Source organism: Acinonyx jubatus, chromosome E4 (genome assembly GCF_027475565.1).
Source record: "Acinonyx jubatus isolate Ajub_Pintada_27869175 chromosome E4, VMU_Ajub_asm_v1.0, whole genome shotgun sequence".
Classification (NCBI taxonomy): domain Eukaryota; kingdom Metazoa; phylum Chordata; class Mammalia; order Carnivora; family Felidae; genus Acinonyx; species Acinonyx jubatus.
In genome coordinates, this window is record NC_069395.1 from 63,660,145 (window position 1) to 63,684,780 (window position 24,636).

At 48.1% G+C, this 24,636-nt stretch overlaps 1 protein-coding gene across 2 annotated transcripts in view; it reads left to right on the top strand.

The window, feature by feature from the left end:
* The window catches only part of KIF26B (kinesin family member 26B), a 469,574-nt gene that overhangs the window by 54,109 nt on the left and 390,829 nt on the right, over positions 1–24,636 (top strand). Inside the window, exon 1 of one of the 2 annotated variants that reach the window (XM_053209473.1) lies at positions 6,525–7,020. The exons of the other annotated variant lie outside the window; for it this stretch is intronic. The gene's annotated coding sequence lies outside the window, so the exon portion shown is untranslated. Of the gene's footprint in view, positions 1–6,524; positions 7,021–24,636 lie in introns of those variants that run through there. 2 annotated transcript variants of the gene reach the window in all.

Sequence of the window (24,636 nt, forward strand, 5' to 3'; positions counted from 1 at the left end):
GTTGGGAATTCGCGAAGCTGGGGACTGTCCGGGGAACAGACCGTTTCACTGGGGGTTTCACAGGTGTGCGCTAAGAATTTTCACCAACAAGTGTGCATTGTACCTTGCTGTAGGGGGAGGGCTTTATATTTCCAAATCTGCGAATTAGTGAACAGGATGATCCTTAAATATTTTTTTAATGTTAATGTATTTTTTTTTTTGAGAGACAGAGAGAGGGAGAATGGGGGGGGGGCAGAGAGCAAGAGGGAGACGCAGAATCCAAAGTGGGCTCCAGGCTCCGAGCTGTCAGCACAGAGCCCGATGTGGGGCTCGAACCCAAGAACCGTGAGATCATGGCCTGAGCTGAAGTCGGACGCTCCACCGACCGAGCCACCCAGGTGCCCCAGGATGGGCCCTTTTAAAAAGGGAGTTTGGGGGCAGAAATGAGCCACTAAAAAGTTATCGGTCGTCCACTTCTGCTTTTTGTACATCCTGGCAAGCTCCGCGTGGCCACACCTGAGACCCTTCTCCCCGCATTCGTGTGGGCGTTTCTGACCTAGCCGTCTCAATTCGTGCGGATCCTTCGGAGACTGGGTGTTGCCAGGAGGGAGCATTGTGCACACACTTGGTTTTCTGGGAGGCGCCCCTCCCCCACGGTCACAAGCAGCTTGTTCTGACCCTGGGCTTCTCCCCGTCTGTCCTAGAGGTGAAAGCACTGTCGCTTCGAGAGGCACCAAACACCTGCTTGTATTAGGAACCAGCGCGTTAGCTGTGTCTTTCCCGTTTCCAGCCTGATCTTGGCCTTTCCTGACGGCTCCGCCCTTCCCAGCAGAGGCGGCGGTGGCGTGGCGGTGGCAGGGGAGAGGGGTGACGCCCCACCGGGGCTGCTAGGACTGTCCCCATGGGTCTGGGTAGGCTTTTGGGGGGAGGGGCAGATTGCACCTGCCTCCACTCCTGCCAGCGTCTCTGAGCAGCTCCCTCGCCCGTGAGCTCCTTGATTTGCCTTTGCAGGTGGCGTGGGGACAGGGGAGACTCCACCAGGACGCTGGGCCTTCAGGAGGACCCCTGCCGGGTCCTTCCTGTGGCGCTTCTGGTGGTCCAGTTTGCATCGGCAGCCGGGTGGGTGACGCGGGAGGCGTGGACCAGAAAATTAAGAGGAACAGGGCAGGGCTTTCCTTTCTGAGAATTATTTGTCTTCCCCTTGACAGTTGAGACCAACAGTTAATAGTAAATCACGCCGATCGGGGTCTTAAGTCTTTCATATATGTTCACAGTCAGTCCTGCTGCAGCCCTGCAGGTCGTAGGGTGAGAATTATGACCACGGCTCCGTTTTTCCCAGATGCAGGAACGAGGCTCGGGGAGGCTAGGTGACCAAAGGAGAGGGATGTGGGTCTTTTGTCTTCACGTTCTCTGCTCCTCCCATTTTCCCTCCAGCTTTGGGTTCGAGAAGCCTCAGCCCCCAGCTTGGCGAGTAATTGCACCGTCGGGGTGGAGGGCTGCAGGGGGTGAGGAACCGGGTGTAAAATTTCAGAGCGATTGGTCATCTGTGATGGATGAGGATTCCCAAGGGAGTGTCCCTCACTAGTCAGGCATCGGGAGGGATAAGAAATGTGACAGTGTGGTGTTCCAGTGAAGTGTGTGTGCGTGCGTGTGCGTGTGTGTGGTGGGCACTGTGGGAGATACGTTCTTTGAGGACACAATTCTGCCTCTTGCAAGGAAAGGCTGAGATTTTGCAGCTGGTTTTCTTTAACTAACAGCAACACCAGCACTGTTTCGCAAAGCCACAGAATCTCCAAACACAACGGAAATCCCAGGAGTGTAGGGTGTGGGTTCTGGGGCCTGGGGTGGGTGGGACAGGCTTGGGGAGGGACCAGCACAACCCGAGCCATTTTGTCCTTCCTCGGTAACAAATTTCACACGGCTCCACTGTCCTCATTTTGTCTGCGGGATGCCCAAATTTCAGCCTGGGAAAGAAGGGGATGGGGAAGGAGCAGGCCCCAGGGATTAGTGGCGGCCATAAAAAGCAGACGTCAGCCCAGGATGGTGGCATTTGGAGTGATTCTGATGATTGTCTTCCCCTCAGCTGGTGTCCGTTAAGCTCCAGAGTGACATTTGAATAAATAAGTTTGTTACTGGGAGATTAATTTTTTCCCTCCCCACCTGAACGTTTTCAAAACAGCAGCAACAATAACAGTAAACAGGGGAGATCATGTCGCCTGCGAGACTCGTGGGGCTAAACCAAAGAAAGAGAAGGAAAACAGGGACGAAAGCAAGAACGGCATCTTTGGAAGGGGCTCCCCCGTCCCTGTGAGCACTTGGCGAATTTGTTACGAGCCTGCTGGCCCCTGGCTCAGAAGTGGCCTGACTCCCCCCAGGTCTGAAGGAAAGGAACACCACTCTGTCTGGTGCTGCCTCTGCCCTGACTCCTCCCGCCTTACACTTTGGATTTGCATCCAGTCTGCCCAGTAGCCATGGATTCAATTCTGGGTTTGGAAGTAAAACCTCAGAAATGTGTTTTTTTATCCTTTGAAGCTCAGGGAAGTCAGGACCCTGGGTTCTAGGTCTGGCTGTGCCACAAGCTAATGGGAACTACTTAATTAATTTTTAAGTTCATTTATCTGAAAGAGACAGCGCAGGTGCGGGAGGAGCAGTGGGGGCGGGGGAGAGAATCCCAAGCAGGCCCTGTGCTGTCAGTGTAGAGCCAGACGAGGGGCTCGAACTCATGAAACCGTGAGATCATGACCAGAGCCGAAACCAAGAGTTGGACGCTTAACCGACTGAGCCCCCCAGGTGCCCCAGCTGATGGGAATTTATGATCTATCAGTATAGTCAGATGGACACTCGAGGGGAGCTTGGGTCCAGGGCAGATGGGGCCACAGCTGTGGGAATACAAAGAAGATGAACCGTAATTCTCCCCAGGTGTGAAGCACATAATTCTAGAAGATATTCTTGTCCAAGAATATCTTGTTCAAGATATTCTTGTCCCCCCCCACCGCTAAGAGGTACGTTGTAATGGTTAGATATCACATGCCAACATAATGAGGGGAGAAAGAATCTTAACATAAGGGGTCTGGAAAGAACACTGAAAGATAATACATATACTCCGGAGGGAGTAAATGATTCATTGTAGAAAATGAAAGTCCGAAAGGAAGAGAAGGAAATACAGGTGAATTTTTATTGGATCTCAGAGCGGGGAGAGCCTCATGTAAATGGCAAGGGAAGAAAAATCAAGGAACAAGGCTAGCGGATTGAGTCGCGAATTGCACAGACAAGCACATTCATAGCCTTAACGCAGAGCCTTGAAACCACACCAACAACACCACACCGACGACTGCTGAGAGAGTGGATACACTGTAGAGGGGTTCACACAGTGGGATTTTAAAAATTGTAGCCAAAACGAATGCCCGCAGGGACACACAGTGATCTGGAGGAATCTTAGCAGTGTAATATTAAGTGCAAAGAAGGTTACTTGCAGCATAAGAGCATTTAAAAAATTATATTTAAGTTGAGGTTTGATTGACCAACTAGTCTGTCAGTTTCAGCTATACGATAGAACAATAGCGTGTTTACCCCCGAGTTTAATAGGAGAAGTTTCACAGGTTAAGTAGAGTTGGAAGGATTTTACAGTAGACGCCTGTATCGCCCACCCTCTGGTTTGTACCTTTCACATTTGGTTTTATTTGCTTTTCTGCGTATCCCGCCAGCCTTTCCCTTCATCCGGTGGTTCTCAGCTGGGGGGTGAGTTTGCTCCTCAGGGGACCCTTGGGCAATGTCTGTGGGCATTTTTGTTGGGCATAACTGGAGGAGCAGGCTGGTGGCATCTCGCTGAGGCCAGGTGTGGCTCAACGCGCCGCATCGCACAGGACCGCCCCCGCTGCAAAGAATTATCCAGCCCCGAGCCTGAGTGGTGCTGCGGTCGAGGAACCCTGCATTCATTTCTCGATCTCACTTTCTGATGCATCTCAGAGACACCCCGCGGAACATGATCATGGCCTCAGAAAGTCCTCTCTCGGCCCCTCGCGGTCACGCCCCTCGGACCCCCCACCCCCGGGCGACGCTGTTCTGATTTTCTGCAGCACAGATGATTCTTGCCTGTTCCGGAACTGCATATAAACGGAAGCATAAAATAGACGCCTTCCTGTGTGAGAGTCCTTTCAGGTGTGAGGCACAGCAGTGCTCAGGGTGTTCAGAGCCCCTTCGGGGGGCCCGGATGTCTCCGTTAATTTCATAACAACGCTAGGACTTTTCTCACCCTTTACATCAGGTACCTTGACATTGATGGAGCAAAGGCAGCGGCAGGTGCCCTGGGGCTGTGGCACCAAACTGTACTTACTTGTTTACCCCACACCTGTAGAAAAAGAAGCTGGTATTTGATTAAGAATGCCCATGGTGACGGGGCGCCTTGGGTGACTTCGGTTCAGGTCACAATCTTACAGTTTGTGGGTTCGAGCCCTGCGTCGGGCTCTGTGCTGACAGCTCAGAGCCCGGAGCCTGCTTCGGATTCTGTGTCTCTCTCTCTCAGTCCCTCCTCTGCTTGCACTCTATCTCTCTCAAAAGTAAATAACATGAAAAAAAATAATTCTGGATACTGTGCCACCATGAGCTTGATCGCTGCTCAGCACCTGAAGGCTTTTCTCATGAGATGGGTGGCGACTTTAACACATCTGGTTTTTAAAGTAATGTAGATTTGGGGCACCTGGGTGGCTCAGTCGGCGAAGTCTTCGACTTCGCCTCGGGTCATGGTCTTGTGGTTCGCGAGGTCGAGCCCCACGTCAGGCTCTGTGCGGACAGCTCGGAGCCTGGAGCCTACTTCAGATTCTGTGTCTCCTCCTCTCTCTACCCCTCCCCTGCTTGTGCTCTATCTCTCAATAATAAATAAACGTTAAAAAATTAAAAAAGAATAAAATAAAATCTCGTAGATGGCACGTACCAGCATGTGGAGATTCTGCCTAACTCAGTGAATTAATGTTTTCTGGATGACACGTGTATGACGTTACATCATACGTGGTAAAAGTTCCTTTCCAAGGGTAAATGGACCAAGGAATTTTCACGTAGCAGAGTATGAAAAGTCATTGCATGGTTTCAGGTGCCCCATTGAAACTGCCCTTTAAGAAACTGCCACTTGTGAGGTTTTGCTTTGTATCAAAGATGAATAGCCATGATTATCTGAAAAGGCTATTAAAATACTCCATTTTCCCCCTGCGTATTTGTGAGGCTGAATTTTCTTTATATGCTGTAACTACAAAAACCAGTCACGACAGATTGGATGCAGAGGCCGATAGGATATCTGGCCTGTATTCTATTAAGCCACACATTAAAGAGATTTGCAAAAATGTTAAAAAAAAACCAAAAAACATTTGTCATTCTTTTTTTTTCTGGCTTGGGAAAACATAATTATATTTCTCGAGAACATTAGTTTGTAATAGGTTTGGTGTATCATATTTAAATGAATTAATACATATCTTGGAATGTCCTCATTTTAATTTCTATTATTATAAAATAAACAAAACAAAACATAAACAAAAGCATTTGGGTATTCTCAGCACTTTAGAGGGTAAAGGGGTCTTGAGGCCAGAACTTTGTGCACCGCTGATTTTCACAATGCATTTAAGATGTGTGTGTTACTGGCTCAGTAGTTTATTCCTTTATATCGTGATACGTACAGGTTTTTCTCCCTGTCCAAAAGTAGAGCATTCTTATTAAAACTTTCCTAGGCTGAAGTGGCATGAAGCAAAGAAGCAATTTCTATTCATCTGCATGGGAAAATTTTTGAGCATTCCTCGACCCCCAGAATAACCTCTCTCAGGTTTTTTTTTCTGGTACCGTAGGACACATCTTGCTAGGGGATGCACAGACTAAATGGAGATCAAGCACAGATGCTCACAGACATAGGTCACACTCTGGAGGCTGGACGCCGAGATGCCCAGTAGGGTTCCGGGGAAGGAGCTGGGCTCAGCCAACGCTTGCTGCTTGGGGGCGGGGCAGGGACGCTGCCTCTATGGCACTTAGCGCAAAATAAACGCTGATCATATTTGCACTGTTTGCCTGTTTTCAGAAAAGCAAAAGTCCTCTTTGAATTTGGCTAGATGTAAGGCTTTGTAAAGCCCAGTTAAAGCGCCAGATAGTTTATAAAACAAGGAGAACGATACCAGGTAGGGGGCTCTTTCCAAAAGAAAACCACTTCCCAGAATCGGGATCTGTGGCAGGAGAAAGCCTATGTCTGTGGCTCCCATTGGCTGCATCGGACGGGAGGAGTGAGGCTGTTAGGCCTGACATTTAGAAATCCCCACTGGGAATTATTTTTCTGTTGGGTTTCCTCTCACCCATCTACTCCCGGCTTTCCTTGCTATGGATTCTCCCCTCACTCCCAGGTCCGGCGCAGGTGGCTTGAGGCCAGCGAGGGGCTCCCGGAGCTATGATGGGGGGGGGGGGGGGCGCCCGGGGCGCCCCGCCCCCAGTCCGTAGGGGAGAGAAGGATTTCAGCCCAAGTTTATTCACCCTTAGCAAAGCACAACTAACTTTTATTATTATTATTATTTTAGGACTTGGGATAAAAAAGGGCCATAAAAACGAGAGCATAAAACAGCTTTTACTGAACAAACATTATGCTGATTTATTTGTGAGCGAAATCTGAACCATATGGTCTAGTTTCCCTTAAAACACACAAGGGGTTCAGGATTAAGGGAACAGGCACTTGGCAAATTTGTTCTGTGTTTCACTGAACTCATGATGCTAGAAAAATAAAAGAGGGGTTCTCGGTGGTCCCAGGGTCGCTGAGTGCTTGCTGTGTGCGGGACGCGGTGGGGAGCGATTCCCATTCCCAGTCGGCGTTAGTCCTCCCCGCGGCCCCAGTAGGGGGCGCCTTCGCCCCCGGGGCAGCAGCCGCGCCCAGCGCGGGGCCTCACCACCTGTACGAGTTTTTGCCAGCACGGGGAAGGTGTGGAATCCAGGCTTTGTCCGACAGTGACAGCTTTTCCTCCTCCAATCCCGGGCAGTGAAAAGATGAAACTGAAAACGGGGCCGTGAACTCGGGGCCTGCAGGTGAGCTGGTTTCTCAGGTTGCAGGGCCAAGCGCGCGTCCCCTTGAACCAACTCCTCCCAGGGGGAAGGGAAGCAGGGCCTTCCTGACCGGCTGGGGGGCGGGGAGCGAGTCTTCTCTCTCAGCCACCCTGCCTGGGAGCCGCGTGCACTAGTGCATTCGCGGGTGTGTGATCTCTGAATCTGGGAACGAGCAGAGCATTGCAGAGTCCCGTGTTGCCCGCCGCAATCGGGAAGGTGGACTTTTCGCCCACGGCCTCGCGGACGCCTCGCAGACACCCGGGTGCGTGCCCCAGGCTGGTCAGGTGGCGTGTTTTCGGGTTCTTGAGATGCAGGCGGTCTGCTCTGAATGGACTGTCGGGGATGGAAGACTGTGGACTCCCCGTCAGCCCCTACGTATTCTAGGGACACTGCCTTTTCAGCCCGAGGTGACATTAGTATCAAGATGTGGTTGCTGAGAGCCATGCGTTTCTGGCTGAGCCGAGTGGCGGATGGGTCAGGAAGGAAGGAAGGGTATCCTTGTAAGGGACAGGGTTGTACACTTGTAAAGTATAGGGTTCTCTACACTTGTATATTTCCGTAGCCAAAGTCACCTTTGTTTTCTTTTTAATTTTTTTAATGTTTATTTATTTTTGCCAGAGAGAGAGAGAGAGAGTGAGCGAGTGCATGAGCAGGGAAGGGGCAGAGAGAGGGAGAGGGAGACCCAGAATCCGAAGCAGGCTCCAAGCTCTGAGCTGTTAGCACAGAACCCGAGGCAGGGCTTGAACTCGCAGACCGCGAGATCATGCCCTGAGCCAAAGTTGGACACTCAACCGACTGAGCCACCCAGGCGCCCCGGCCGACCTCACCTTTGTATCCAGATGTTTGTAAGGAAGAGCTGGCTTGAGGTCCGTATCTTCCCATGTGTTCTGAATTAAGAAACAAATGTCAGTCTCTTCCTTTCCATTGGGATCACCACGTACTCACCTGTGTGGTTAAAGAGAAAGCGCCCCACCTGTTTACTCCACAGCCGGGAGATTTCAAGTCTCCTGAACCCTCTGCCCAATGTTGCTAAAACAGTAGCTTAACAAATCTTCCAGGTGAGGGAGGCACATAGCCACAGGTAAGCCAGCATGACGGGGAAGCTTGGCTGTGTCTTTGCAGCCAGACCTGAGGCCTGGCCTCCATTCTCTCCTCTGTCATGGCCTTTCTTCGTCTTACTCTGGTCATGTGGCCCCCTGGTGACAGTGCGTGCCTCTCGGATCCAATGTGTGCAAAGCCACTGCCTTCTCAACTTGCTCCCTGCTGTGCTCCGGGGTGTGGCGCTGCGAATCAATAATGACAGGAAAGTGGGAAGAATGGTTACAATTTTAAACCCGTTGTTTCTGTGCCACTAAATGTAGCAGACTGTTCTGTTTGGGTTCTTTTTCAAAAAGCCCACTGTATTTTTTTTTCCCCCAGACTCTGACTATATGGCTTATGGGAAACGGTGATACAAAATTCTTAGACCTGCCTTCAAAAGCCGCTTCAAAAGCCTTCAAAAGTCATATAAAGTGCACCTGCCACTGATAACATAAATTCCTTAGCAAACGGGTCCACCAGGAAGACCTCTTCCCTCTTCACTCTCTCTTGTTTCATCCGCCATCCCAGCAGCCCCTTCGTGCATCCTCCTTCAGAGCCTTAGGGGTTCTCGACACCTGTGTATTTCCATAGCTGAAGTCACCTTTGTATCTGGATGTTTGTCAGGAGGCGCTGTCTTGAGGTTCGTATCTTCCCATGTGTTCTGAATTAAGAAGCAAATGTGGGTTTCTTCCTTTCAATGATAAAGATGCCCTAGTTATAATTAGGACTAGAGGAAAGAGTAATAATAATATTAATGAGAGCAACGAAACACCCAGCATCGTGGAGTGCTTACTGTGCACAGAAAGTAGTGGTTAGTGATCTACATCTGTTATCTCAATCCTTGCAATGATCCTAGGAGATAATCCCACCTTCAGTGTGCAGCTGGGACTTAGCAAGGTCACCTTGCTCACAAAGGTCACGGGCTGGGTAGGAGTGGAGCGGGGACGGAGGTCCAGGCTTGTCTGACTCCAGAACTGACCTCCAACCACCGCATGATACTGTCTTGCAAAAGCAGCCTGAAGCTTAAAGGAAAGTAGACAAGGTTACATTCCGGCCATACGGACCGGTTTTACCCACACCTCTTTGGGTAGATTGTCACATTCCCCAAATTGTATTTTTAGGGAAGTTGCAAATTTCCCTTCCAAGTGATCTCTTGAGAGCCGGATGCCCTCTGCCCAGAGTGATGTAGGGATAATTCCTAAAGGAGGCACGTTGTATTTCATAACTCCTGATGGTAAGGAGCTCATTACATATAAAACTTTGACGGGTAATGATAGAACTGTCCCCTGGAACCAGATCCAGTCTGGTCACCGATTTGGTCTTGGGGTTGTAACTTTGGTCTTGGCTATTCTGTTCATTAATCCGATGTGTACTACCACGTTTGTGTACATTTTACTAACACTGTATTGTTGTATTCTTGTAATCTATAAGTGATGGGCACAGTGACTGTTGAAAGTGTGAGTTGAAGGAAAGGTTTGATTATTCTATAATCGGAGTGTTGCTTTGGACTTAAAGGGGCTGCCACCTAAGCCTGAATTGCTGTAATTTTCCAAAAGTCTCTATTCATGCTCCTGTTGGTGTATATAAAGATTAACAAAGAGAGCAAATGAAAGCATTTGCAGCCCACGCCTGAAGTGTAACTAGGGGACAGAGAATACTATAAATCTCAGTTACATATAAATGGGGAAATAAACATCCAAGACCAGCAAAACCAACTTCTTAGCACGCCCCCTCCCGCCAAAAAGTGCCGTTTGTTAAGATACTACACTTTACTGTAGCAACAGAAGAGGGCGCTCTTGAACTAAGTAGCTTAGTAAGCCACCCAAAGGATTTTAGGAACACCTGTTCTTACTGGTCCGGGAACATCCAAGTTATTTAGAAATGACCAGAAGATGATATGTCACATGCAGAAAAATGTACTGTAAAAGGAAAATAGGACATGAGAACTAAAACCCTTCAGTGGAAGGAGTAGAATACACCCCCTTAAAACAACCACGAAGAAAATGAAACCTATAACACTCCTTTCAACATGAACTGAGTATTTGGAGAAAGAGAGCCTCAAATCGGAAATTTGAAAATCTCAAAATAGAAACAAAAGCCTGGAAGATCTAAAACGAGAGATTATGGCATGCAAGAAGGAAATTGAAGAGAAAGACAAAATCATCCCAGAGATAAAATTACAAGGTGTCCATTCAGGATCTTCTGAAAATATATTAAGGGATATGGAGAAGAGGAGCAGAAGACAGCCAAAATGAGGTGGAAAGGGACACAGAGATAGTGATTGACAGAAGATAGGCAGTGAAGGTCCAACACACTGATAATTGAAGAGAAAAAAAGAAACAGATCGGTGGACTAAAATGGACTTTTAAAATTACAATCCAAGAATTCTTTCCAGAACAAAGAAGATGAGAATCTACATATTGGAAGTTTCTACATGTATTTGGGAAGACTGACCCAGAATGCTTAAATGCTAGACCTATCCTAATAAACTTGTAAGTTAAACATGATTAGGAAGAGAAGAGATGGAAGAGGAAGAGGAAGGTGATGAAAACAGCCCGCTGGGTCTGCAGGCAAAAATACTAAGTCACTTAAAAAAAAGGAAGAAAATTAGGTTGGTATCAGACCTGTCAATGCTGCATGCACAATATTTTCAAGAGACCTAAGGAAAGCGGGAGCTGAGGATTTTATATCCAGCAAATCTATCCTTCAAATATCAAGGCTATGGGGGAAAATGTTGATCTTACAAGCAGTCTGGGAATACCGTACCATCCACCCCTTCCAGAAGGATGTGCTAGAGGGTTGGCATCACCCAACTAAGATAAATGGAGACATTTGGCAAAGTAACCGGTGATTTGAACAAAATAAGTTGCAAAACTACTTTGAAAGAGGACTTCGGGTTTCTGAGGTTAAATGGATGTCCTCGTTCATTAGATCCTTGTGAAGACAGCTTGAAGAGTAAAATAATGGAGCCAGGTTGCAATGTTTCCACCAAATCCGGAATCTCTGAAGAACAGTCATGGCTTTGGAGGCTCTGGGTGACAAGTGGGTAAAGCAGGGGAAGGGAGAAAGTGGAAGTCATTAATGGAGGTTTAGAAGAACCCGAATCACTATAAGTGGGAAAAGATGAAGGAGTTATCTAGGGGGAGAAGTGCAGGATTGGATTTGGTCAATTTTATTGACAGAAGGCACCCGGATACATTGAGTTTTTACAAACATAAGAAATATCTAACGATTCTAAGGAGATAATACTCCTTAATTAGAATTTGGTAACATTATGGAAAAAAATCTGTCCCTATCCCGCCCTTTTGTTGTCTAACCTCTGGAAGATCCTGACCTAGCAATGGTGGCCAGTTCATGGCCCGTGTGCTCTTTACTCCTTTCCTTCCAAGTCACGTTGGACATCAGTAACTGAACTTGGCAATGGTGCGCTTGTTAGGAGCTAAAATGTATTTGTCATCCCTGCCCCGAATTGTAGGTCTGTGGTTTGATTACTTAGCGTCCTCATCTCCTTGGTGGACACTGTGGGAATTACAGACACATTCTCCCAGCAAACGTTTATTAGTCATTAAGTAAATGTCAAACACCATTCTAGACACTGGGCATTACAAGATGATTAGGACACGTTCCCATCCTCCAAGAGGTTCTCAGAGCCCAAAAGGAGGTGAATGATTCCGTAGGATTTGCCCTGTAGATGTGTTACTCATAAGCTATGTCGGGCATTGCGGTGATCATACAGTATTCGACTTGGTCGAAAAATTGCGGAGTCATATGGACCCCTAGTGTTAGGCGTGGCAAAACGGGATGCACAGCGTCTCAGATAAGGTGGATTTCCTTGTCCTCATTCTCTAGCACCTTGTGACTCAAAGTGTGGTCTGAGGACCAGCAACATGGCATCCCCTGCAGAATTCAGAATCCCAAGCCCCATACCAGACCTACTGAAAAGAGTTCACATTTTATTAAGATACTAGCTGATTTATATGTACAGTAAAGTCTGAGGAGCACCACAGTTTTCTTTCTCTTCAACCACACATTTTATTTTATTTTATTTTATTTTATTTTATTTTATTTTATTTTATTTTATTTTATTTTTTAATATGAAATTTATTGTCAAACTGGTTTCCATACAATACCCAGTGCTCATCCCAACAGGTGCCCTCCTCAATACCCATCACCCACCCTTTCCTCCCTCCCACCCCCATCACTTTTTAAAAAAGCTCCTCTTAACCAGCCATAAGATATGTACTCCATGTATCAGTTCCTCCCTTAGCCATAGTTTTTTTTTTTAAGTTTATTTATTTTGAGAGAGAGAGAGAAAGAGCGAGTGAGCACACAAGCAGGGGAGGGGTAGAGAGAAGGAGACACAGAATCCCAAGCAGGCTCCACACCATCAGCACAGAGCCTGATGTGGGTCTCGAACTCACGAACTATAAGATCACGACCTGAGCTAAGATCAAGAATTGGACACTTAAATGACTGAGTCACCCAGGCGCCCCAAACCATAGTTTTCTTTTAATTTTTTTAACATGTATTTTATTTTTGAGAGAGACAGAGCATGAGCCGGGGAGGGATTGGGGGGGGGGGGGAGACAGAATACAAAGCAGGCTCCAGGCTCTGAGCTGTCAGCACAGAGCCCGACGCGGGGCTCGAACCCATGAACCATGAGATCATGACCTGAGCCAGACTCGGATACTTAACCAACCGAGCCACCCAGGTGCCCCAAGCCATGGTTTTCTTATTCGTAGAACGAACATGCTAGTAGAACATTTTGGTGGTGTTGGTATCTGTCCGGTGGATTGGCTGCTTGGATTTACTGAAATAATCTGCGTCTTGTGTTTCGTGTGGCGCCTGTCTCAATTAAGAAATGTTAGTTTGTGGACGACATAAATAATACCAGCCTCGTGGAAAATTTGGGACTTAAAAATAGCCTTTCTGTACCCTACCCTGTTCCTCAGTCGGGCAACTTTGGAACCTTCCAGTTGTTGGACTCCCCTTTGATGCTTTTACGTAAGCACCCAATCGTTTGTCCCCTGTGAGGCTGGGTGGTGCCCACACTCACAACTCACACTCACGTACGCGTGTCACATATGTGCTCAGGGAGACCAGCCCCGGCCCTGGATGAGCTTGGCTGCGGAGCTCTGCCTTATTGGGCGTTGCAAGGGCATCACTCAGGTCCCAGGGCTACCTCGCCGCACCTGATTGTTTCTGGGAGCTAGATGGCCAGACAGGGAGTTTCCCAGCACGGCGAGGCTTGCCGGTGAGACAGCAGTGTGTACCCTGGGCCGTGTATAGGCAGGACCTCGGTGGGGCCAGCCCAGGGCCTTGGGGCTTCAGTATGCAAGTTGAAGGTCCTCTTGGGGGGTATTCGCAGTTCAGAGTGAGGAGAGGGACTCTGATTGATTGAAACTCCCCGGGTTTGACTGGAAGCTCTTGATTTGCGTGAACTCGGCGGGGGAGCTCCCTTTCCGGGTCTTGGCGACACCAGCCTGCTGTTCCGTGTTTCCAAGAGAACGAAAGCCTGTACTCTTAAAATGCCGCGTTCCCCCCCCCCCCAGCTGTGGTGGACGTTAGCCACTGCTGGACACCCAGGGGCACTTGGACCAACTGTGTGTTGGCCGTGGCCTCCCTGGCTTCCAGAAGGCGGAATCTTCCGGAAGAGGTAGACTGCCTCACCACACTCCTGTCTGCTGAGTAGCCAAGAGGTGTCACCGGATACCATCATTTTGCGCTTTCTGCTCTTCTGTCCTACACCCTGCGCTTTGCTGCCATCGAGGGCTACCGCCTTTCTTGGCAGGGTTGATGTGTTCGCGAAAACATTGGCATGTGTTGGCGTTTTGCAAGTTAGGCCACTCCTCTAAGTTGTACTTGAGGGGCGCCTGGGTGGCTCAGTCTGGGTGGCATCTGACTCTTGGTTTCAGCTCAGGTCACGATCTCACGGTTTTGTGAGTTCGAGCCCAGCGTAGGGCTCTGCGCTGATAGCACGGAGCCTGCTTGGGAGTCTCTCTCTCCCCCTCCCCCACTCATGCTGTCTCTGTCTCTCTCAAAATAAATAAATAAGCTTAAAAACAGAAGGTTGTGCTTTGCTTTCTTTTTTAATAAAAATTTTTTTTAATGTTTTATTTATTTTTTGAGAACGAGAGACAGAGTGTGAGTGGGGGAGGGGCAGAGAGAGAGGGAGCCACAGAATCCAAAGCAGGCTCCAGGCTCCGAGCTGTCCGCGCGGAGCCGGGTGCGGGGCTCGAACCCACGAACGGTGAGATCATGACCTGAGCCGAAGTCTGATCTTAACCGATGAGCCACCCAGGCGTCCCAAAAGGTTGTACTTTAAAGGCCATGGTTAATTAGAGGTAGGTGTCCTTTGCCATTTGAAATGAAAATTTACGTCAGCTGCATAAGAACATGTATCAACAGTTACATTTGCTTTTTAACTTCTGGGAGTAGGGGATAGAAGGGAAAAGTTCAGAGTATCGGAGGGCTTCCTGATGTGATATTCTAAATAAAAGAGCTGGGGTACGGTACGAAGGGCCGTAAGTAATCACTGCTAAGTGGGACCCACGCGTGCAGCTTTTAAGGCAGGTATGTGAAATACCGGGTTTGCCATTTGGATCGTTGTTTTGGGTAGTTAAATGAGAAAATGCCTACCACCTTCCCACACAACGACACCACAAGCGGTTTGTATGCACTGTGTCATTTATGTTTTGGTGGATGAGGCGTGGATAGGAAAGACAGGCGTGTGAGAGCTCGCTTCGTATGTTGGTTCGTTCCATCATTTGCCAGCCGTGGGTCTTTGGGAAAATCAGTCTTAATCTCATTCAGCCTCAACTTTACTGCCTACATCATTGGTCTGTTGTTAAAAGAAAGGCTACTATACGTGAAAGAGCTTCACACGATGCCTGGGGCACCGCTAATGCTCCTTGAGTGTTATAATTGTTAACGTGTGACCTATAGGATTTGTCACGTGAAGGAAACTTGGAATAAAGTCCTTTATAAATCTGTGATGTTAATAGTTGGGGGCCCCGGGGTGGCTCAGTCAGTTAAGCATCTGACTCTCCTTCTCTCAAAATAAATAAATAAGCTTAAAAAAAAAAAAAAAGAGGTGCCTGGGTGGCTCAGTCGGCTAAACGTCTGACTCTTGATTTAGGCTCAGGTCACGATCTCACGGTTCGTGAGTTCGAGCCCCACATTGGGCTCTTTGCTGTCAGCACTGAGCCCGGTTTGGATCCTCTGTCCCCTTCTCTGTCTGCCCCTCCCCTGCTCGTGCTCTCCGTCAAACAAACAAACAAACAAAAACAACAAAAAACCCCAAAAAGCCCAATTGGCTCTGAATGAAATTTGTGTGATAAATTAGAGGTTTGGTGTAGTGAGTTTTCCTAAAGAATCCGTGGTTTACATTGTATGATGCAAATGCTTGGGTTTTCCGTGTGCTTGCTTCTTTTTGGTGAAATAAAAATCTAAACCCCAGAGCTCCAGAGGGTAGAAATAAAAAGCACACTGCATAGAGTCCTAGAACTCTAGAACTCGAGCGTGCGCCCCACAGGGGCAGGGACTCTGTCTGCTTTGCTCTAAGCACACGCCAGGGGCCCGAGAACTGTGTGTCACTTGAATAAATGCGTGGGGTCACACAACTCAAAACCCTCACTTTGCAGATGGAAAAACGGGGTACAGCTGAGCGAAGTGAGTTGCCCCAAATTACAAAAGGCAAGACGAGACCCCGGTCAGAGCTGGTGGCCTCACCTGCTTCTACGGCGGGGGGAACAGCGGAGGTCCTCGGAAGAGAGGTTGTGATGTCTTAACTAGCACCGTGGCTGGTTGCAGGTCTGTCCCCCTCCCTCCCCTCTTCCTCCCATGCCACCGTCCCCCATGGTATGGCCTTCGCCAGCCCGGGGCCTGGACAAAGACAGATGTGACCTACAGGCCTATGACGTACGATGCACCTCTGAAATGTCTCCTTAGATTAAGCCTGTAGCAGATGTGGGCGTTTAATCTCCCTTCTTTATGGACAGATGGCACAGCCCTGAATCTCTGTTAGCAAGCCCACTCTCCTGCCACCAATTTCAAGGTGCCGTTGGCTGCCGGAGGCCATCTGGCTGGGTTCTGTGGCAGGAAAAGTGCTTCTCCAGCACCCAGGGAGCCTTGGGTAGGTAGTAGTGCCGGCGATCACTCGGCTGTGGTGCAGCCCACGTCCTGGGCTCCGGGAAACCATGTCCTGGTGAATCGTGACACTGTAGCTGGGCCCCGGGCATTTGCAATCATCGTGGCAAAAAAAGCCTTTGTGGGACTTCCCCGTTTACTTCTTTAAGGTTTTTATAAACACCCCCCCCCCCCCCAGCCGCCCTTGTTTGCTGGAAAATCTATATTTTGAACTGAGTGCATTACTTCACATTATTCTAGGGAACACACACATTTCTGTGCAAACAAGAAAGCCGTTCTTTGAAAGTCATAAAACATGTGTCTTTTTACTTTTTTAAAAAATTTTTTATTATTGAGAGAGAGTCAGAGTGCGAGCAGACAGAGAGGGAGACACAGAATCGGAAGCAGGTTCCAGGTCTGAGCTGTCAGCACAGAGCCCGACACGGGGCTTGAACTCATGAACAGTGAGATCATGACCTGAGCTGAAGTCGGACGCTCAACCGACTGAGCCACCCAGGCGCCCCTTGTCTTTTTAAAGACTTTTTAAAGAATCCGAGAGAGCAGTGCTTCTTAAACCATCTGTGATGAAGGCCCAGATTTAAAATTTCCCAATACGTTACATGTTGATATATTTGTAAAATACAGTCAAGATGAGTTACTGGAAAAATACAGTGAAAAACCTAAAGACATCGGGTCACCTGCGTGGCTCAGTTGGTTAAGCGTCCGATTCTTGATCTTGGCTCAGGTCATGGTCTCACAGTTCAAGCCCCACATCGGGCTCTGCACCAATGGTATGGAGCCTGCTTGGGATTCTGTCTCTCTCTCTGCCCCTCCTCCGCTCACAGTGTCTCTCATCTCTCAAGATGAATAAGTAAAGTTAAAAAAAAAAAACTCCTAAAGACAAGTAAAATATAAGCCTCTACTATATATATGTGTTTTTAAAAAAAATTTTATTTTTTACTATTGGAAACAATGGATATATTTTATACCCAAATTGGGGCAAGAGATTGTAGCTGCTTACCCTGAATTTCTATACTTATCTCTGGCATCAGTAAACTGTCTGCAGACCTGACTTTGAGTAGCCCTTAATATGGAGATATGGCTTCTTATCTCAAAGTTTGTTTTCCAACATGGACTAAAGGGTTTTCTTTTCTGCCTCCCCTGTCACTCCCCATCCCAATCCACGGATTTTCCTTCCCGAATCTGACAGCGGCCTGAGTAGCTGGGAGCCCCTGACACTTGGTGGAAGAGGGAGGTGGGTCAGGAGGAAACACTGCTATTTCCCGCCACCTTCGGGGGGTTCTCCCTGGGGATGAGGCTCCGTTCCTCTCTTGTCTGTGCAGACAGCTGAAATCCCACGGAAAACTGCGACACAGCCCATGGCAAAAAAGCCGTTATTGACATGAGGCCAAGAAAAAAAAGAACGTGAGCTAATGAAAATCTTTCTGGAAAAGCTGCATCTTAGTGACTTACTAGAACTTACTAGAAAATGCCTTCTTTCTTTGCATCGACTCCTACCAGAAATTCAGAGGAAAGGCCCTATCGGTGACTAGAACCCATTTTTTTTAAGTTTATTTATTTATTTTGAGAGAGAGAGAGGGAGAGGGTGAGCAGGAAAGGGGCAGGGAGAGGGAGAGAATCCCAAGCAGGCTCTGTGCCGTCAGTGCAGAGCCGGATGTGAGGCTCGATCCCACGAACCGCGAGATCATGACCTGAGCTGAAACCAGGAGTTGGACGCTTAACCGACTGAGCCTCCCAGGCACCCCATAGAACCCGGTTTTTATGCACTGATTGGGATCATGCTTAGCACCATGATCTCCTATATGTCTTAGGGTTTTCTCATCCAGAAGTCATTCCTCCTGACACTGTGTTTTCCTTTGCCACATAGAATCTCTTCCCCTGAAGCTACGCCATCCTCCTTGATACTTTGAATTATTTAGATGCTTGGTGACTTCCTGAGTGCTCTTTTGCAGCTTCCAGTACTGCGTTTCTTTATCATTTTTTTCTTGGGACTGGGAAAGCAGGATGTCCTCGTTGTAACCTGCCGAGCAGGGTTGCAACATCACACCTTACTGGTCGGTGGCTGGATTCCTTGGGTGGCCTTTGGGGCTCGTCCCTGAGATGAGACAAACGAGAACAATGTCTGTTAGATTTCAAATAGTGTCCTGAATGTCACGGTTCTTTTCAAATGGCCCAAACACACAGGTAACAGAGAATGCCATGTGGACTTTCCATCACCAGCTTCATCGGATCTTAACGCTCGGCCGTATTTGCTTCAGATCGCATTTTATTCTGTGGATTTGAAGGATAAAGTAGCTGAGGCTCTCTGTGGGCTCTTTCCCGCACCTGTTCTCCTTCCTGAGAAGTGGTAACTTCTCAGTAACTGGTGTTTACCATTCCTGTGCTTGGCCTTCAAATGCCAGTTACTTGCACACGTAACAAACGTGGACATCTGTAGTGCCTCGAGCCATTGAAAGGTTGTGCATAAATGGTATCATATCTTGCATAGGAAGATTCAATAATTTTCTTTTTCATTTGATGATTTCTTTTCGAGATTTTTTTTTCCCGAGATGATACAGGTGTAGTATTGCTGCATATATTCCAGGGTGAAAATACGTGGCTCATTTACTTCTGCGCCTTCTCTGAGTTAGGGTCTCCTTCTCTGTTACGTACATGCTGCCGTGTACATTCTTAGATATGTCTTCTTTTGTGCCTGCATGGAAGTTTCTCTTTGTGTACGGGGGGGGGGGGGTTGTCAAGTCACTGATTGTACATCCTCACTTTACCCATTATTCCCCAATTCCCCAAACTCTAAAGTAATTGTTCCAGTAGACACTGCCATCTGATTTCTCACTTGCCAACGCTTATTTTTGTCAAACTTCATATTTTTGCCAATCACATGGGTGACACGTGATGTGTGATTGTTTTTCAATTTGTATTTCCCTGATTCCTAGTGAGATTGATCGTCTTTGTGCATGCTTAGTAACCGTTTGTAGTTTCCCCTTCTGTAAATTGCCTGTTCATGTCCTTTGCCCATGTTTCTATTAGATGTTTGTTTTATCCTTACTGGTGGAGGGGTTCTTAACATATTCAAAATAATAACCTTTTGTTGGTTGTGCATTTGGCATATTTCTTCTCCAAGTCCATGGTTGATTTTTTCATGGTGTTTTTGTTGTACAGAATTTTTAAACTTCCATATAGTCAGCTTTGCCCATATTCTTCTCTGTTCATGTTTTTTATGTGTTTGATCTAGGAAATACTTCCCCAAATATCATCCCCTATTTTCTTCTAAAAGCCTGTTTGTTTCATTCGTCTGAGGAAGACAATCCAAGTTACTTCAATCTCTTCTTGCGAAATATGGAATGGCATCTTGAATATCGTCATGATATCTAATTCTACTACAGAAGAATCAGTAAAATCCATGAAAGTGTGCACATTGTGCTTTTAAAGTTATGCGACCGCGGATCTGGCTCCACAGGCTTCTGCCATAGTTGGAAAAGACTTGCTGCTGGCCGCTGGCCTAGTGTAGACTGAGAGCATGGCCGAATCATAGCAGGAGGCAGATACAGAGTGAGATGAGAGGACATTTATGTGAGTGAGCATGGGGGGTGGGGATCACAGGCATGGCAGGGGCCTGTCCCTCCTTCTAGCATGTCTTGTGTAGTCCCTGACCTCTGCTCTGTCTTAGCTGTCATTGGTGTTCACTAGAACCAGATTCCAAGCGGCACAAAGGGTTTGTGGGAAGGGACGCATGTGCACACGTGCACACGCACCCACATTCCATGATTTACCAACGATCCCTTCTGCTCCCCTGCCGCTTCCGCTTCTGGGTCCGGAAAGAGGCTCATAAGGAGGGTCACCTCAGCCACAGCTCAAGTCAGAGGATAAACTCAGGACGAAAGTGTTAGCTCTCGAGCATTGGGCGTCACACCAGGACTGAGCTGAATTCGTTGTTCCTTCTTATATGTGTCAGGTGCAGAGTTCCATACTGGGAGCCCATGAAGCTCAGAGTGATGGGGAGGAAGGAGTCACGGGCCTGTGAGAGACTGAGAATAGGAAATTAACTGGTAATGAAGAGCGTTGATGGTGGAGCAGGTGGCATCTGAATGGTGTGACCGGATGTGCTGAAGCCAGAACTGCCCACGGCTTCCCCGGGGTCTGTGCCCTCTGGCCTTTGTTCCTAACTGGCGAGTCCTCCGTCCGTCCCGGGCCGTGTGCCTCACAGGCCACGTATGCTGTCTGCTTCGGATCGGAGCCCCTGGCCGTGTGAACCGCTGTCGTGCCACTGCTGTGCCTCAAGGTGGAGAGTTTGGGGAACACTGGGCCTTGCTGTTGCCCTTTCCTGATGGGGCGATCCTAGGCCAGAGTCCGGTCTCCTGGCTCACGTGTTGCTCGTTCTCAGCAGAGGGTAGCGCTTTGGGGAGCTCATACTTACACACCTCAGTCCAGGACATGCGTTGCAGACCCGTGAAAGGCCTTAAAGCGTGAAGAACTTACAGGTGCGGCCTTTGGCATTTTTGCACTTCAGGGATGTCACTTCTGAAAAGACCCCATCAGTGAAGTTCCAACTTTTTAAACATCAGCCCGGACCACTTAGATGCCCCCTGACTCAAGGCTCTTGATTTTTATTTTATTTACTTTATTTAACTTTATTTAAGTTACTTTATTTAACTTTTTTTAATGTTCATTTTTGAGAGAGAGAGAGAGAGGGAGCGGGGAGGGGCAGAGAGAGAGAGAGGGAGACACAGAATCCCAAGTGGGCTCCAGGCTCCCAGCTGTCAGCACAGAGCCCGACGTGGGGCTTGAACTCGGAACGGTGAGATCATGACCTGAGCCGAAGTTGGACACTTAACTGACTGACCCACCCAGGCGCCCCAAGGCTCTTGCCTTTAGAACCATCAATCCTCCCGGGGATGGTGATGTCTTCACTAGTCTTCTCCTCAGTAGCATACACAGCAGGGCTGGCCTGGCGTTCACTGGCAGGGGTATGTGTGGCCACCGTGGTTGTTATAATACTGAAACACAGCCACACATGCTGGTTAATTACGGCTTTCCTCAGTCCAAGTCCTGACTCCTGCAGGATTTTGGGACCACCCTCCAATCAGCACCTGGAGGGTAGCACCAGGCACAGCACAGGGTTTTCAGGACCCTGCTTGTGACTCTTACTGGTTTTTATTCTCACGGGGGGACAGACAGGCAGACAGCCACGCACACAGCCCCGCTCCCCCGTACCTGGTCATTGAAGAATCCATTTCCATTGGTAGATGTCCATGCCACAAAAGTTGTTAAACATCGTGACTGTCGAAACATCATAAAACCAAAATTTGAGCCCTTTTCTCTGGTTGGAGGACAAAGGAGTTCCACTGTATGCGGAGCTATGTGCTGGGTTCTTTGGCGACGTTATAATAATAGATGGTGCATGAAGAGCTTGCTCGTCAGGGCAGAACACACACACACACACACACACACACACACACACACACGTACACACACAGAGTTTAAAAAAGCAATGCGTCACCGCGTCGACACTGATGTAGAACACAGGTGCCCAGGGGTTGGGCAGAAAGATACAGCCAGACTGCTCCAGAGGGTAAACGATTTTCTTTCTTTCGTTCCTTATGGTGCCTGCCAGCATAGCTGCGTAGGATTTTGGCAAATATGTAAAAATGTAATTGATTGGCGAATATCAAGTGAATTTTTAAGGCAGGTTGGGGGGGGTGGAAAGAGGGGAGAGGTAGACGTTCGGGAGCTGGACAAGGGCATGGGCGGGCCCGTCACAGTGGTGGCCTCGGCTGGCGGGACGGTTGTGGATGAGGGTAACGGTCAGCGGGCTGAAGGACGTAGAGGGGGGCTGGCAGGACCCTGCGGGTGGGACACGGGGGTTTGGATTTAATATAAAAATCAGCAAGGATGCAACGGTGAAGGTGTTTCAGCCATCACTTAAGTTATAGGGCAGGGTCCTTGCCCCACAGTAGTTAAAACTCACCTTTTTGGAAGGGGTGGGGGCAGAGGGAAGACCCACCCCCCCAACTACGTATTTTATTACCACGTCCTGCAGAAAGCCTTGGTCTTTTTCTCTTTTGCCCCGTGTACCTTTCTGAGCGGCTCTGCGCAGGGCTCCTACAGCAGACGTCCGCGGCTCACCAGAGCCCACATCAGCCCTGGTTGCAACGCTCAGTCTCGCGGAGGGGGGTTGGGGAGATCCAGGAAACTGCTTCTATTAGTCACACCACCAAAAGTGCAAAGACTGCCGTGCACATTCAAATGGCTTCATTATCCTCTTAGCATCCCGGGTAAGTCTGAGGCTTACGGCGCAGACAACACTGTTCTTCTCTGCCTGTGATAAAAGTGCCGGTAGTATACTTTTATATCCCCGAATGACTGAGCACATTGACGGAGACGTTGTGACCCACTTGGGAACCTGAGCACTTTCACTCGGAGTGCTGTCTCGGTAGGGAGAGACCCTCTGTGGGGGCTGCCGTCGGAGGTCTGGGAACCCCGTGTTTCTCCGTAGCCACCGGAAGCATTAGCCCTCTTCTGCCTGCCTGCGAGAGGGCAGAATTATCTCGCAGGAGCTCAGATTCCTCGAGACTCTTGTGGTGGTTCCATTACTGCTATAAAACACCTTTTCACATAGGAAGATACTTGTGTTTGGCCAGAGCCCAAACTCCGGCTATTTCCTGAACTTGGGAACAATACTTAAACGAAATTCACTCGTTTTTAATGATCACTAAGGAAACAGGCTTGCTTTTACAAGCCTTACCGTGATGGAAGCGGTTAGTGCCAAGAACTAAATTGTAATAAGCTTGAAATGCTCATGTGTGCTTCACAGCAGGGATCTAGGCTTAGATAACACTTTGTTGTTTTTATGGGTTAATCTCATAAAATCTCTTCAAGCGAACACATGATTATCTCCCACCGTAGTTTAAACTGAACTTGATTTGTGATCTTATTTTCTCTTTTCTGTTGGAGATATTTGTCAGTATCGCTGACATACGATGTCACATCGAGGAGATCAAGTGTCAATCAGTCTGCACCTTGAGTGGAAACCAGTTGTGGAGACCTGAGTAAAGTTAGTATGTTCTATTCCCTTATTAAAATTTTTTAGAAAATTTATCTGAGAGAGAGCAGACGCAGGGGAGAGGAGCAGGTCACGATCTCACAGTCTGTGGGTTTGAGCCCTGCATCAGGCTCTGTGCTGACAGCTCAGAGCCTGGAGCCTGCTTCGGATTCTGTGTCTCCCTCTCTCTCTGCCCCTCCCCCACTCACACTCTGTCTCTCTCTCAAAAATAAACATAAAAAAAGTTACAAAAAACAAAAAGGAAAGTACCTCACACATATCTGGCTCTTGAAATGTGCTGGCTCACAGGACACACAACATCAGGTCTGCTAGGTGTTGCCAGAAAGTTCTACAGAGGGGTTTCTCTACCATTGCACACGTTGCCGTGTGTTTTCATACTCTGAAATTTTGTCAGTCAGAGGATCACAAAAGGGTGTTCCATGGTTTTAATTTGCATTGCCCTAATGACTAGTGAGATTGAGCATGTCCTCATAGTTTCATTGGCCATGGGGTTTTTCCCTTCTAAAAATACTCTGCTCATTTCCTTTGCCCGTTTTTCTCATTGTTTTGCTTGTCTTTTTCAAACTCACTATCGTAATTGAATTTTAGGAGGTTTGAATGTAAGTCTTTGTTGGTCACTGTCTCGGGGGTCTCCAAGACCATGCCTAGGTCCTGGTTCCCGGGGGGCTCACAGGATTCAGCATATAGTCTTGCAGCAAAGATTCATTACAGTGATTTTGCAAAATTAGCAAAGAGAAAAGGGTGAGGTCCAGAGGAAACGGACTGTAAACTTCCAAGAAGAGCCCTTTTCCAGGAGAGTCGTACAGGGTGATGCACTTCATTCCTTCAGGATCAAATTGTGTGGAATGTTGTCTCCCAGGGAGGCTTGTTGGAGACTCTGTGCCCAAGGTTTTTATTGGAGCCTGGTCACGAAGGCATTCTCTGCCTGCCACATACCAGAATTTCAGACTCCCCGAGGGAAAGCAGATGTTTGGCATAAACCACGACGTTTGTATGAACAGGTTAGGCACAGTGAGCCACTCCTGTCAGATCTAGGAATGGTGGGAACCTTCCCGAAATGCAGGTCCCAGATGCCAGCTGAGGACCAAGCCTGCAAACAGGCATTTCTGAGGAGAGCAGCGAGGCCTGCTATGGAAACATTTTTCTACGCAAGTAGATTTATTTCAAATATCTTCTCCTAATCTGCATTTACGTCGTTTTCAGTCGTAAGTAGTAACATCTATGTTTTCTTCACTGCTTTATGATTTTGATGTCATGCCTAAGAAACCCTTGCCTGCCCCGTTCGTAAAGGTAGCTCCCTATCTTTTTCT